This window comes from Hordeum vulgare, chromosome 5H, assembly GCF_904849725.1.
Source record: "Hordeum vulgare subsp. vulgare chromosome 5H, MorexV3_pseudomolecules_assembly, whole genome shotgun sequence".
In the NCBI taxonomy this organism is placed as follows: domain Eukaryota; kingdom Viridiplantae; phylum Streptophyta; class Magnoliopsida; order Poales; family Poaceae; genus Hordeum; species Hordeum vulgare.
Genome location: NC_058522.1, coordinates 67,112,661 through 67,127,341, shown reverse-complemented (window position 1 = coordinate 67,127,341; position 14,681 = coordinate 67,112,661).

Sequence of the window (14,681 nt, the reverse complement as noted above, 5' to 3'; positions counted from 1 at the left end):
ATGCGAAAACAATTACTTGGCCAATACCGGGGTTGTGCATGATTTAAATTAGTTGTGTGAGGATGATGGAGCATAGCCAGACTATATGATTTTGTAGGGATAGCTTTCTTTGGCCTTGTTATTTCGAAAGTTCATGATTACCTTGCTAGTCTGCTTGAAATATTACTGTTTTCATGTCAATAACAAACTATTGTTTCGAATCTTAAGGATCTGAACATTCATGTCACATGAAAGAAGTTACAAAGGACAACTATGCTAGGTAGCATTCCACATCAAAAATGTAGTATTTATCACTTCCCTACTCGAGGACGAGCAGGAGTTAAGCTTGGGGATGCTTGATACGTCTCCAACGTATCTATAATTTTTGATGGTTCCATTCTATTATCTTGTCAAACTTTGGATGTTTTGTATGCCTTTTATATCTTTTTGGGACTAACTTATTAACTCAGTGCCAAGTGCCAATTCCTATTTTTTCCGTGTTTTTGACCCTTTTCAGAGGAGGATTTTAAACGGTGTCCAAACGGAATAAAGCTTCCGAAAATATTTTTTCCGGAACAGAAGATGCGCACGAGACTTGAGAGCCAAGGCACGGGCCACCAGGGGACCCCACAAGCCCCCTAGGCGCGGCCAGGGGGCCCGCGCCTAGCAGGCTTGTCGGCCCCCTGTGGCTCGTCTGCCCTACCTCTTCCGCCTATAAATTCAGAAAAATTCAAAACTGCGAGAGAGATCCACGAAAATACTTTACCGCCGCCGCAAGCTTCTGTCTTTGCAAGATCCCATCTGGGGCACGTTCTGGTGCCCTAACGGAGGGGGGATTCGGATACGGAGGGCTTCTTCATCAACATCATGACCTCACCGATGATGCATGAGTAGTTCACCATAGACCTTCGGGTCCATAGCTAGTAGCTAGATGGCTTCTTCTCTCTTGGATCTTCAATACAAAGTTCTCCATGTCTTCATGGAGATCTATCCGATGTAATCTTCGTTTGTGGTGTGTTTGTCGAGATCCGATGAATTGTGGATTTATGATCAGGTTATCTATGAATCTTATTTGAGTTTCTTCCGATCTCTTATATGCATGATTTCATATCCTTGTAATTCTCTTCGAGTTGTGGGTTTTGTTTGGCCAACTTGATCTATGATTCTTGCAATGGGAGAAGTGCTTGGTTTTGGGTTTATACCGTGCGGTGACCTCACCCAGTGACAGGAGGGGTAGCGAGGCACGTATCGTGTTGTTGCCATCAAGGGTAAAAAGATGGGGTTTTCATCATTGGTTTGAGTTTATCCCTCTACATCATGTCATCTTGCTTAAGGCGTTACTCTATTCGTCATGAACTCAATACACTAGATGCATGCTCGATAGCGGTCGATGTGTGGAGTAATAGTAGTAGATGTAGAAAGTATCGGTCTACTTGTCTCGGACGTGATGCCTATATGTATGACCATTGCCTTAGATATCATCATGACTTTGCGCGGTTCTATCAATTGCTCTACAGTTATTTGTTCACCCACCGTATTATTTGCTATTTTGAGAGAAGCCTCTAGTGAACACTATGGCCCCCGGGTCTACTTCACACCATATTTTCAGCCTTACACTTTTACTTCGTTGCACTTTCGCCTTCATATCTCACTTTGCAATCAATCTTGAAGGGATTGACAACCCCTTTATAACGTTGGGTGCAAGCTCTTTTGTGTTTGCGCAGGTACTTTGGACTTGACCTCGATTCTCCTACTGGATTGATACCTTGGTTCTCAAACTAAGGGAAATACTTACTGCTCTGGTGCTGCATCACCCTTTCCTCTTCAAGGGAAAAACCAACGCAAGCTTAAGAGGCAGCAATCTCCCTAAAGAGAAGTGGTTTAAATATCATCCTCCCTTAGAAGTCAATGTAGTTAAACCCAATCCAGTTGAAGAGAAAGTCATTGCTTATAATGATCCTATTGTTCCGAGTGCTTACATTGAGAAACCACCTTTCCCTGTTAGGATAAAGGATCATTCTGAAGCTTCAACTGTGATACGTAGGGGCTACATTAGAACACCTACACCCCGTGAGCAAATTAGAGTTGAACCTAGCGTTGCTATTATCAAAGATCTCCAGTCCGACAATGTTGATGGCCATGATATTCACTTCTGTGAAGATGCTGCTAGAATTGCTAAACCACAAGCTAGAGACAAACATAGGCGTGTTGTTGGCACGCCTGTTGTTTCTGTTAAGATAGGAGATCATTGTTATCATGGTTTATGTGACGTGGGTGCTAGTGTTAGTGCAATACCTCAATCTTTATATGATGAAATTAAAGACGAGATTGCATCTGTTGAGATGGAACCTATTGATGTCATTATTCAGCTTGGCAATAGAGGTACTATCTGCCCTTTGGGAATTGTTAGAGATGTTGAAGTCTTGTGTGGTAAAACGAAGTGTCCTGCTGATTTTCTCATTCTTGCTACCTGCTGCCTCTTGAGCTTGCGTTGGTTTTTCCCTTGAAGAGGAAAGGGTGATGCAGCACAGGAGTAGTAAATATTTCCCTCAGTTTGAGAACCAAGGTATCTGTTGGAGATATTATCTGTTGGGTAACCCGCCCTAGTTGGGCCGGGTCAACAAGCTGGCGACTCATCCTCAAGTGATTCCGGCTTTGGCCCGGTGAGGCCGTAAGCCGGATGGCGGTTCATAAGCTCTTTGGGAAGAATCCATCGTTGGGAAGATCTCCAAGTCTTGGAAAGATGGCGACTTAGAGATAGAAAGAATCACGATTTGTGTAAATGCAAGGACTCTTGTAAACCCTAAGGGCTCGACCTGTATATAAAGGCGAGTCCTAGGGAAGGAGAGGGGCAGTTAGAAATCATCGAGTGCTAGGTCAGGCGAGTTACGCCCTCCTTGTAATCGAAACACCATCAATACAAACACCAAGCAGGACATTGGCCTTTACCTCCTTACGAGGGGCCGAACCTGGGTAAATCTCTGTCTCGCTTCCGATCAACCCCTTTGAGTCGCCACCAAGGTGCGATGGCTCCAACACTAAGTCCTTTCACGAGGACATCTGCCGTGACAAAACCACGACAGTTGGCGCCCACCGTGGGGCCTGCGCACGGTGGAGTTGAGTTCTCAAAGGGAGCCCTACCAGGGTCTGGGAGCTACGCAGTGGGGCTCATGACTCGGAGCTGCCGCGGGAAATACTACATCAATAACTAGCTGTGGGGGGCCGAGGTCGATTCAATCGAATCCGGTTATAGAACCCCCTTCGGCAGGATCAACGTCTTCGTCGGCATGCTTGGATCGCCTATGCCTGAGCCGGACATCTTCTCCGACATCGTCGAGCCGGCCAGGTACGTCCACCCTATCGCAACGCCAAACCTAACCCGTCCGGTCTTTGTTGGTTTCACACAGGGATCTGAGGAACCAGAACGATCGGCGACCCAGGAGACCACGCCGGTCAACACGGATGATGAATCATCCATGGGCGACTCAGATTCAATCCAGTCTCTACATGGGGGCTGCCTCGGAGGTTTGTCACTAGCCATGGACCCCGAGGTTCTCGACCGGACCTGCTGTCAGGTCGCCGTTTACATGGCTGGGGCGACTCAGCTCCCACCAAACCCGACAGGCGAGGACGGGATTGGCGAAACATCCAAAAGCCCAGCCGCGATCTTGGTGGAGTTAGCGGCAGAGATAACAAGGCCCATGGCGACCCCCATAACGTCAGAAAACCAGGACGCAATAAACGCGGAGTTAACAAAGCTAAGAGATGGGGTGGCAAAGGCTCAGCGGGACGTTGAAGTAGAAGCCGCAAGGATCGAGACCCGGCATGCTCAAATTACCGCTGAGGCAGCCCGCTTGAACACCGAAAACTGGCGGCTCGAGAGGGATCAACGCGCATCTGACGTTGTCCATCAGCGGAGGCACCAGGGGCGTTTACCCCCTGATCTCAACCCGACCCGCCCATTCGACACTCCACGACCTCCCGGGGCAGGAGACGCTCCGGGAGGAGGGCCGGGCCAGCCACCAAACCCGCCGTTTCAGCCAGCTGTTGATCGCGCCCCTCGATTCCAGACACCTCGAGGTCACTTTTCCAACCCGGTGGACAACATCCCTGCCGCGACTCGCCATTTAGAATCCCTTCCGATTCATGGAAACACCCCGGCTGAGATAGAATCAAGGAATGCTATTGAGATGTTGAAGACGGCAGTGGTTCAAAACGCCCAGTTCTCGCACAGCCTCGATCGGCTGCACTCCACCCCCAGGCAAGCCGCACGAGGAGTCGGCCAGAGGACCAGCCCGCCATAACCAGCGGACCGCGACCCTTTCCCCAGGTCAACTCGCCTGATCATCGGGACCTGCCATGTCGGGATCACCCGAACATCCAAACCGGCCCAGCACCGCTTGTTGGAGGCGGCAGACAGGTGGGGGTGCCATGCTTGGCCCCCGCCCTTCGCAATGAGCGAATGCCGAAGGACTTTAAAGGACCAAGAAAGGTGCCTAACTACACCCCGGACCTTGAGCCAGCGTCATGGGTCGAGAGTTACGAAATCGCCATGGACATGCTCGATGTAAGTGAAGCAGTCTGCGCCAGGTACTTCACGATGATGCTCGAGGGAATGGAACGTACCTGGTTAAAGAACTTGCCCCCCAACTCCATCCAGACTTGGGCTGAATTGAAAGAGCGTTTCATCAAAAACTTCCGCGGGACTTGCAAGCGCCCGATGACAATAGTCGATTTACAGCACTGCGTTCAGCGCCCGGATGAGTCGGCCCACCACTGGACACGGCGGGTCGCGGAAATCATTCACTCGTCGGACGGCATCACGGCGGCTCAGGCTGTGTTGATCTTGGAGCAAAACTGCCACTATGAGCCCTTGGTGCAGAAGTTGGGGGACTCAAGCGAAAAGTCCAAGATATGGGGGAATTAATGGACACCCTCACTAGGTACGCCGAGGCGGACGACACCAAAGATCCAGGAGAGGATGGTGGAAAGGCCAACTCGCCAAGGAAAGGCGAGTCATCCAAAAATCATACCCGGTTTCAGGGACGTGCCCGCCATAATCACGGAGCAAACGGCAAGAGAAGGCAGCAGGAAGAATCCTCGGACTTAGTCGCCAACACCAATGCCAACAACGGCAACCAGCGCTAGAAGAAGAGGGGTTACAGTGGTAAAAAACCGTGCAATTATAACGAGATACTCAAGGGCCCCTGCCCGCACCACGCCATGGCAGACGGACCGGCGACTCATTCCTGGGAGGACTGCTACGTGATGCGGGAGTTTCGGGCGGAGGCGATCAAAAAAGGGCAAGGCGGTGACCCGGATCAACGGCAGGAACAGTTTGGTGCACCTAATCAACGCCAGAACCCATTCGGCGGTTTCCCCCAACCGGGGGCTCAGGGCGGCTCGCAGCCAAGCAGTGGCCAGTATCCAGTGCATAACCAGCGGCAGTATAACCCGCACGGGGTTTTTCAGCAGCCACCCCCACAGGGGGCTCCTCAGGGGCAAGATGATAATGGCGGTTTTCGCAATAACCCCAAACAATTAAGCAATGGGCAATACCACGTTTTCACCACAAATGCCTGCAGGCGTGATAAAAAGATGAATCACCGAGCGTACAACGTATCTGAGCCGGCACTCCCTAGGTACCTCCACTGGTCCGAGAAGATTATATCATAGAGTAGGGAGGATCACCCGCCAAGAGTCGACAATCCCGGCGACTTAGCGTTGGTCGTGGCTCCTTAAGTTGGGGGATATACCTTATTGAAAGTACTGATGGATGGTGGTAGCAGCATCAACATATTATACTTCGACACCTTTCGAAGGATGAACCTGTTGGAAAAAGATTTAATGCCTTTAACCACGGTATTCCACGGAATTGTCCCAGGTAAATCGGCGTACCTCATAGGACGAGTTAGGCTCACAGTTGCGTTTGGAACAACGTCTAACTACAGGAGTGAGTCGCTTATGTTTGAGGTGGTCAAGCTAAAGAGCCCCTATCATGCGCTGTTTGGGCGACCAGCTTACGCCCGGTTCATGGCTCGCCCCTGCTATGTTTACCTTAAACTCAAGATGCCCGGTCCTAAGGGACCCATCACAGTTGATGGTGACAGGAGGATCACAAGAGAGTGTGAAGAAGGGGATGCGGCTTACGCAGAAGTAGCGTGCACTGTGGAAGAGCTCAAATATCACCGGGCCAATGTTGATCCAGCTGACATGTCACCTCTAAAGAAGCCAACAACAGACGCTGAGCCTCCCCTCAAATTCAAACCAACAGACGACACTAAGGTAGTGGATTTCGTCCCTGGCGACTCAACCAAGCAGTTCACTATCGGGGCGGGTTTGGACCCCAAATAGGAAAGCGCGCTCATCGAATTCATCCGTGAGAATTGGGACATCTTCGCATGGAAACCTTCTGACATGCCTGGTGTACCGAGAGAATTCGCTGAGCACCACCTTAATGTTGATCCAAAAAGCAAAACTGATTCAGCAATATCTTTGTAGGTTCAATGAGAAACGGCGCAAGGCAATCGGGGAAGAAGTCGCCCGTCTTTTGGCCACCGGATTCATCATAGAGGTCTTCCACCCCAAATGGTTGGCTAACCCGGTCCTGGTGCTCAAGAAGAATGGTACCTTCCGCATGTGCATTGATTACACAGATCTTAACAGAGCCTGTCCAAAGGATCCTTTCGCCCTTCCCCATATCAATCAAATTATTGATTAGTGGCGGGCTGCAAGCGTTTGTGCTTCCTGGACGCTTATTCCGTGTATCATCAAATCAAGATGGCTGTGGAAGATCAGGAGAAGACAGCTTTTATAACCCCCTTCGGGGCTTTTTGCTATGTGTCCATGCCATTTGGGCTCAAAAGTGCTGGGGCGACTTATCAGTGGTGCATCCAAAATTGCCTCCGTGGCCAAATCGGACGCAACGTCCATGCTTACGTTGACGACATTGTGGTCAAAATTCACAGGAAGGAAACGCTATTGGAAGATCTAAGGTAAACTTTTGACAATCTGCGGGTATACCAGATGAAGCTTAATCCCACCAAGTGTGTCTTTGGCGTTCCTGCTGGAAAATTGTTGGGTTCCCTGGTATCTGAGCGCGGCATTGAAGCTAACCCGGACAAAATTGAAGCGGTCGCTTCGCTTGGGAAACCAGCAAATATCAATCAAGTTCAACGGATGGCGGTTCGTATCGCGGCTTTAAGTCGTTTCGTAAGCCGCCTGGGAGAAAAGGCTATTCCCCTTTATGAGTTGCTTAAGAAATCTGGCCGTTTTGTTTGGACATACGAGGCCAATGAAGCTTTCGAAGCCTTGAATGAGCAGCTGGTCAACCCGCCGGTTTTGGCCGCCCCGACGGAGAAAGAGCCTATGCTTCTGTATATTGCGGCAAATTCCAAAGCGGTGAGCATGGCAGTGGTCGTCGAAAGGAAGGAAGAGGGGAAGGAATATCCGGTTCAATGCCCGGTATATTTCATCAGTGAGGTGCTAGCTCTCTCCAAGCAACGATACCCACACTGGCAGAAGTTGGTCTATGGGGTCTTTATGGCAAGTCGAAAGCTCAAACACTATTTCCAAGAGCATCCCATCATGGTGGTTAGCTCCGCTCCCCTCGGAGACATCATCTAGATCTGGGAAGCGACAGGGCGAATCGCCAAGTAGGCGATCGAACTTGGGCCGCACCACGTGCGATACACCCCTTGCACGGCTATCAAGTCTCAGGCCTTGGTTGATTTCGTCAACGATTGGACCGAGTTACAGATCCCGGAAGACAGGCCTGACCTTACGTACTGGACTATTTATTTTGACGGGTCCAGGCAATTGGAAGGCTCGGGGGCTGGCGTGGTGCTGATATCGCCCCAGGGAGACAAATTCTGCTATGTCCTCTGACTCATGTTTCCATGTACCAACAACGCTGCGGAATATGAAGCCTTGCTTCATGGTTTGCGACTCGCCAAGGAGATAAACCTCACGCGATTCAGATGTTTTGGCGACTCCGATCTGGTGGCTCAGCAAGTTTCAGGTACTTGGGATTCTCGGGACCCCCTGATGGCGGCTTACAGGAGGGTTGTGACTGATGTGACGGGTCATTCCATGGCTATCAAGTTGATCATATCGACCGGTGCCTTAACGAAGCAGCTGATGCCCTTTCACGTCTCGGCTTGCAGTGTAAGCCGGTTCCTCCCAATGTCTTTCTGGATACTTTGCACAATCCTACCGTAAGGTTACCCTCAGAAGAGGAGTTCGCAATACCAGACCCTGGGTCTCAGTTCGTGGCGGCTCTCCGTGTTACGCTGGATTGGGTTCTTCCGTATCTGGCATATCTCGCCCGAGGCGAGTTACCTCGGATGAAGTGTTGGCTCGCCAAATCGTTCGTCGGAGTAAATCCATGGTCATCATCAATGGCGAATTATATAAGCGAAGCACGTCTGGGGTATTCCAATGATGCGTTTCTTCCGAAGAAGGATGCGTAATTCTGAACGACATCCATTCCGGATATTGTGGGCATCATGTCGGGTCACGCTCCTTGGTTTCAAAGGCATTCCGTCATGGTCTCTTCTGGTTGACGGCTCATGCAGATGCAGAGGAGATAGTTCGTCGATGTGACGGTTGCCAGCGTTACGGACGACAGGCTCATGTGCCGGCTCAAGAACTAAGAATGATACCTATTACTTGGCCTTTCGCGGTCTGGGGGTTAGACATGGTTGGCCCCTTTAAGATGTCGTCCAACAAAAAACTCATCTGCTGGTGGCGGTTGATAAATTTACCAAGTGGGTCGAAGCAGAACCTGTTGGTGCTTGTGATGCGGAGACAACGGTCAAATTCTTGAAAAGGTTAATCTTCCGGTTCGGATATCCGCACAACATTATTACTGATAATGGTACCAATCTATTACAAGGGGCGATGCAGGAGTTTTCCCATCGTGAGCATATCCGGCTTGATGTCTCTGCAGTGGCTCATCCACAATCTAATGGGCAGGCCGAACGGGCGAATCAGGAAGTGTTGCGAGGAATCAAACCCCGACTCATGGTTCTCCTGGAACGCACCCCAGGGTGTTGGGTTGAGGAGTTGCCTTCAGTACTATGGAGCATCCGGACCACCCCAAACCATTCCACGGGTTTTACTCCCTTTTTCCTGGTATATGGAGCAAAAGCTGTTCTTCCCACTAACATTAGGCATGACTCGCCTAGAGTTGCCGCTTATATGGAACAGGACAACGAGTTGGCGCATGAAGATTCTTTGGACGCTTTGGAGGAAGCACGCGATTTGGCTGCCGCCCGATCGACAATTTATCAGCAGGACTTGCGGCATTACCACAACCGCCGGGTCAAGAGCCGAACCTTTCAGGAGGGCGACTTAGTGCTTCGATTGATACAAGATCGCACTGGCATGCATAAATTATCACCACCATGGGAAGGACCGTTCATCGTCAGCAAAAGCCTTCGCAACGGGTCGTACTATCTGGTGGATTTGCGGCCTGATCGGCCAACCACGGAGGCTGAGTCAACTCACCCCTGGAACATAGCCCACTTGCGGCCTTATTACACTTGAGCTATTAGCTCTGCTTTTTGTAAGTTTTTCATTTTTTATGAAGCAATAAAATTGATGCCTCCAAGCTCGGGGGCTTTCCTGCTATTTCATCTTATTGAAAGTATGGATCTTTTATTTTGCTCTTCAACAAGTCGCCCGAGCATGGACGCTATCTATACCAAAGAGCTTAAGTCGCCATGATGCACTTATTACAAAACTGGGTATCGATAAGTCAAAGAGGATCGAAGTCGCTACAAGCGCGCGATTCAAACATAGGCGCCTTATATGATTCTGTGGATTAGGCCGGCTTACTTGAGGGCAATTTGGTCTCAAGTCGTTTTGTGGTAATAGCGTATATGCTTCTACAATCCTATGACCGGTCTTTCCTTTACTCATAGGACACTTGGGGGCTTCCTCTCACTGAGATCAGCCTTACTACCCATTTGGCCTGCGAGAAATTACCGCATTACAAATGGTTATATTGGACTGTGTGTTGGCCGAATCGCCATATGGACCCATGAACTCTTGGCGAGTTACTCCGCTTTATGGACCCTGAACTCGCCTTGGTTAAAACATGTCTGGTACCGGCTAGCACCCCACATGGAAAATAGAGAAACCATTGGTTCACTGAACCCGCTTCACTGAAGCCTGACTCGTGCCTGATCAGCCGGTCTAAATACTTGAGCTTTTTTACAAAAGTCTTCCTCAGGTAGCCCTTGAGTTTATATAACTCGTCCTATCCTGTCGCGACCTGATAAGCCGACGAAATTCTTATTTTTTACCTTCCTGGCACTGCCACAAGGTTTTTCAGATTTTTCCGACTCACCTTAACATCTTGAGTCGGGTATTATTTATTATCATCCATTACTCACTGAGATGGGTTGATGTATGTTTTTAAGCCTAACAGGTTGATGATTAAAGTCATTATTGCCACAGCGGGTCAAGCATCATAAAACGCCCTGAGGGTGGGTCAAGCATTTTTAGGCGCCCTAAGGGAGACACAAGGGTTTTAAAGATATCACAGAAGCGGTTTGTTTTCTATGAAAGACTTATTACATGGCTCTGATGGCCAAATCCATGAAGGATTATTCTGTTGATGTCTCTGGGTCAGCCTGCTTTGAGCTCTGACCGACTTCAATTTGCAAGTCGCCTAATACCCAGTTACACTTGGATAAAGCGGCAAACTCATCTTCATCGTTCAACACTGATGAGAGATCCACCACCAAATCAAAAGGGTTCTTGGGTCGACGCGGAGTCAAGCTGGTTGTCACAAAGGTTGGTGGATTAACTTTCTTGTTCTTGTTGTCATAGGCGGCTTGATACTTTGATAAATCCAAGCTCGCTGCAAGCTGAGTCGCTGCCAAGCGGGATTCTTTGACAACGGGCTGGTAATCCTCTTGAGCAAATTCTGACCCGTCGTCCTTGAGCTGGGGAAAGCATGCCGCTACTTCTTCGGGTTTTAATTCTGGAGCATATGCCAGACACCGACTCAACGTAGTCAGAGCCCCTTTTCGGGCAGCTGACCGGGTTAGCTCACCGATCTGAGGCGGAAGAGTAGATAAGCAGCCAAGCATCTTTTTGATTGATGTTATGGGTTCCTTGGCACCCATCACTGCTTTCACGGTCAGCACGCTTCCGGTATACAGTTGCTCTGTTAAAGTGTAAATCACCTTCAGCATCAGGACGCAGTCATTCTGAAGGTTGGTGGCTCTTGGACCTATATAAGGGGTAATAATGGTTAGTAACTTCTTCATGTTAAAATACTTATTTACAAAGTGCAAGGTCACGGCCTTGTTTCTTACCAAAGACAGCTTGTGCCATGTTGGAGATATGTTGCTTTAAGCCGGCCAGTTCTTGTTGCACGGTATCCAGTTTAGCTTCAGCTTTTTCTGCTCGCTTTACCATGGCATCTTGATCAGCTTGAGACTTCTTTAAGGCAGCTTTCAGCTTCTCCATCTCAGATAAGATTGTTTGATATTTTTCTTCTGATTTTGCCCGTGTATCTTGCTGATCGGCTATATTTTTCTTTAAATCGCCAAATGCTGACTCAGCTTGGGCAAGAGATTCCTGTCAAAATATGTTATCAAGGGGCAAGTCTCAGAATTATTGCAAGCAACATCCCTGACACTTGGGGGCTAATGTATAATTTTTTAGACGAAATTATACAGTATTAAGACCCGGCTCATCTTTTCACACATGACCCGACCCTTGGGGGATACAGGTCGAAAGTTTTCTTCAAACTATCAAGACCCGGCTCATCTTTTCACAGATGACCCGGCCCTTGGGGGATACAGGTCGAAAGTTTTCTTCAAACTATCAAGACCTGGCTCATCTTTTCACAGATGACCCGGCCCTTGGGGGATACAGGTCGAAAGTTTTCTTCAAATTATCAAGACCCGGCTCATCTTTCCACACATGACCCGGCCCTTGGGGGATACAGGTCGAAAGTTTTCTTCAAACTATCAAGACCCGGCTCATCTTTTCACAGATGACCCGGCCCTTGGGGGATACAGGTCGAAAGTTTTCTTCAAACTATCAAGACCAGGCTCATCTTTTCACAGATGACCCGACCCTTGGGGGATACAGGTCGAAAGTTTTCTTCTACTATCAAGACCCGACTCATCTTTTCGAAGATGACCCGGCCCTTGGGGGTTAATGAGAATAATATAGTATGCAGTAAGGCGCACCTCATGTCTGTTTTTCATCATGAGGAGCGGACTCTTTTCCATTTCGTAACTCGCCTCCAGGCGACTTGCAAAGCCAGAGCAAAGTTCTCTGAATTCAAGATTTTCATACTCGGAGAGCTTAGCCTTGGAAAGTTCATACGCAAGAGAAGGTTGAGCCGATGATGATACATGCTTCGACAAAACTGCTGAGGTCGGCTTAGAAAAGCGAGTGCTAGTGATGACCACAGCATCTGGATCTTTTGTCGTTTTCCACGGACTTGGCGGATTAGGTGTTTCCATGGTTTCCTTGGGCGAGTTCGGTAGATCCACTTGATCTTCAGGCTTATCTTTGGCCGGGTTATCCTGAACCGGCGCAGATTTTTCAATAGGCTCCGAAGTTGTAATGGGAGTTGACCCACCAGTTTTCCTCTTATTCGCTTGTGCCCTAAAATAAAAAAGGGGTGCACTTAAAAAACAGACATTATTATCATCAGGACAATGTAAGTATTATAAAGGACTTACCCTGGAACACGGATCATCGGCGGAAGCGCTCACATCACTGAGTCGCCTGATGAAGGAGGAGAATTCTACAAAAGTAACACCTCAAGATGTGAGCGAGTTATAAATATGATCCAAAAGGAAATGAAAAGAGATGTTATTAAAAAGCTACCTCATTTTTCCTTTTCTTGGTTTTCGTTGGTAACCCGGACACCAAGTCTCCAGAATGACTCCGTGTTTTCCGATTGGAAGCATGTTGTGCTTTCTTCAAAAGGAAATTAGGATGCAAACAAGCATTTGGGTGAGAGAAGGGGACTTTCCCACAAATCCGCCTGGCCGGCTTAGGTGGAGGAGAAGATGAGTCGGAAGAAACAGAAATTACCTCTACGAAGTCTTCCTGGCTTTCATTGTCCTCGTTCTACACAAGAGATACGGAGGTGTAAACACAAAATTAAAACAATGAATGGCGAGTTAAAGAATATGGATTTTTACATCTGAAAGTACGTCGTCGACTTGGGATTCATCGGCATCAGACGGCTCAGTAACGGCGGCTTTGCCTTTACCCTTGGATTTCTTCTTTGGGGGCGGTCTGGCTTGCTTCAGGGCCATCTTTTTCGGCCTCTTGGACCAGAATTTGTCGCCCTTCTGAAATGGCATTTTTATTATGAGAATCATAGCTCAAATAAGTCGGAAGGAATAAAGTAAAGGCGGGTTAAGTTATATACCTTTGGTGCCGGGTTGATCTTGCAGAACGGCTTAAGACCTATTTGGCCGCACTTGGCCAAGGGCTCGCCAATCAATTTCTTGATGATGGATACGATGTCGTTTTCTGTCAATGTGGTATGGAAGTAGCACTGGGGATGGTCCAAAGTGCCATCAAATTCACACATTAATCCATCCCGGCGACTTAAGGGGAGGATGCGCCATTCAACCGAGCAGCGGATTAAGTCGACCCCAGTAAGGCCGTTTTTTGTGAGAGATCTTAACTCGGATAGTACTGGGATAAGATCTGACTCCTCTTCTTCGGTAAGCTTGTCTGGGAGTTTGAAGTTTGTTGGAAGGCACTCCTCCCTATAGCCAAGGAGCTTGTTCTCACCCTCAGGAGAAGTTTCCTGGCAGTAAAACCAAGACTCGTCCTAGCCTTTGGGATGGCTTGGCATGGCGAGTGACGGGAATGGACTGTCCCTACGGCGTTGAACATTGACACCTCCAACTTCCAAGCTAGGGCCGTTGGAAAATTATGTCTGGTGATTCAAATGAAAGAAGTACCAGAACAAAGGAACTGAAGGTTCCATCCGCAAGTAGGCTTCACAAAACACTTGGAACTGACATAAATTGCTCATCGAGTTAGGCCCAAAGTCTTGGAGGCGGACATTCATAAAGGTCATGGCGTCTCTGAGGAATTTTGATCCAGGCGGCTTAAAACCCCGTTCAAGGTGCTCAACAAAAACAACTATTTCTCCTTCCTTCGGGTTGGGAATCTCTTCTCCCAACCCGGAATGCCAACCGATAACCTCTTTGGGGTCAAGATTCCCCGTCTTCACACAGTTATTAAGAAGAGTTTCATCGACTTTGGTCGCGAGCCAATCGGCTTTGAAAATGGCACCCATGCTACAAAGGGAGAAATTACGGGTAAATTAACTCGCCAAGCGCCTACTAAATGGTTAAAAGATCCGTTCACTCGCCAAACATTTCTCAGGTGATCAAGGGAGTTTGTTGACTCGCCAACAAAGGGCCGGGTCAGAGTACCAGGGCGATTTATGAATTTCCTACTACTTAAGAGAGATGGTTCAGGGCTTCAGAGGTGTTCGCTAAAATGGTAAAGTATGGATCTACAAACAGGTTTCATACGACAGGCAGTAACATACAGATCTACGGAGCAAGCAAAAATAAATGAGAAAGGCCTGGATAAAGAAGAACAGCCTATGGCTAGGGTGAAAACAGTTAAGCTGATCTGACAGAAACCTTTCTAGATCTTCAAACCGAAGCTAGTCAACTAAGGGTATGGAA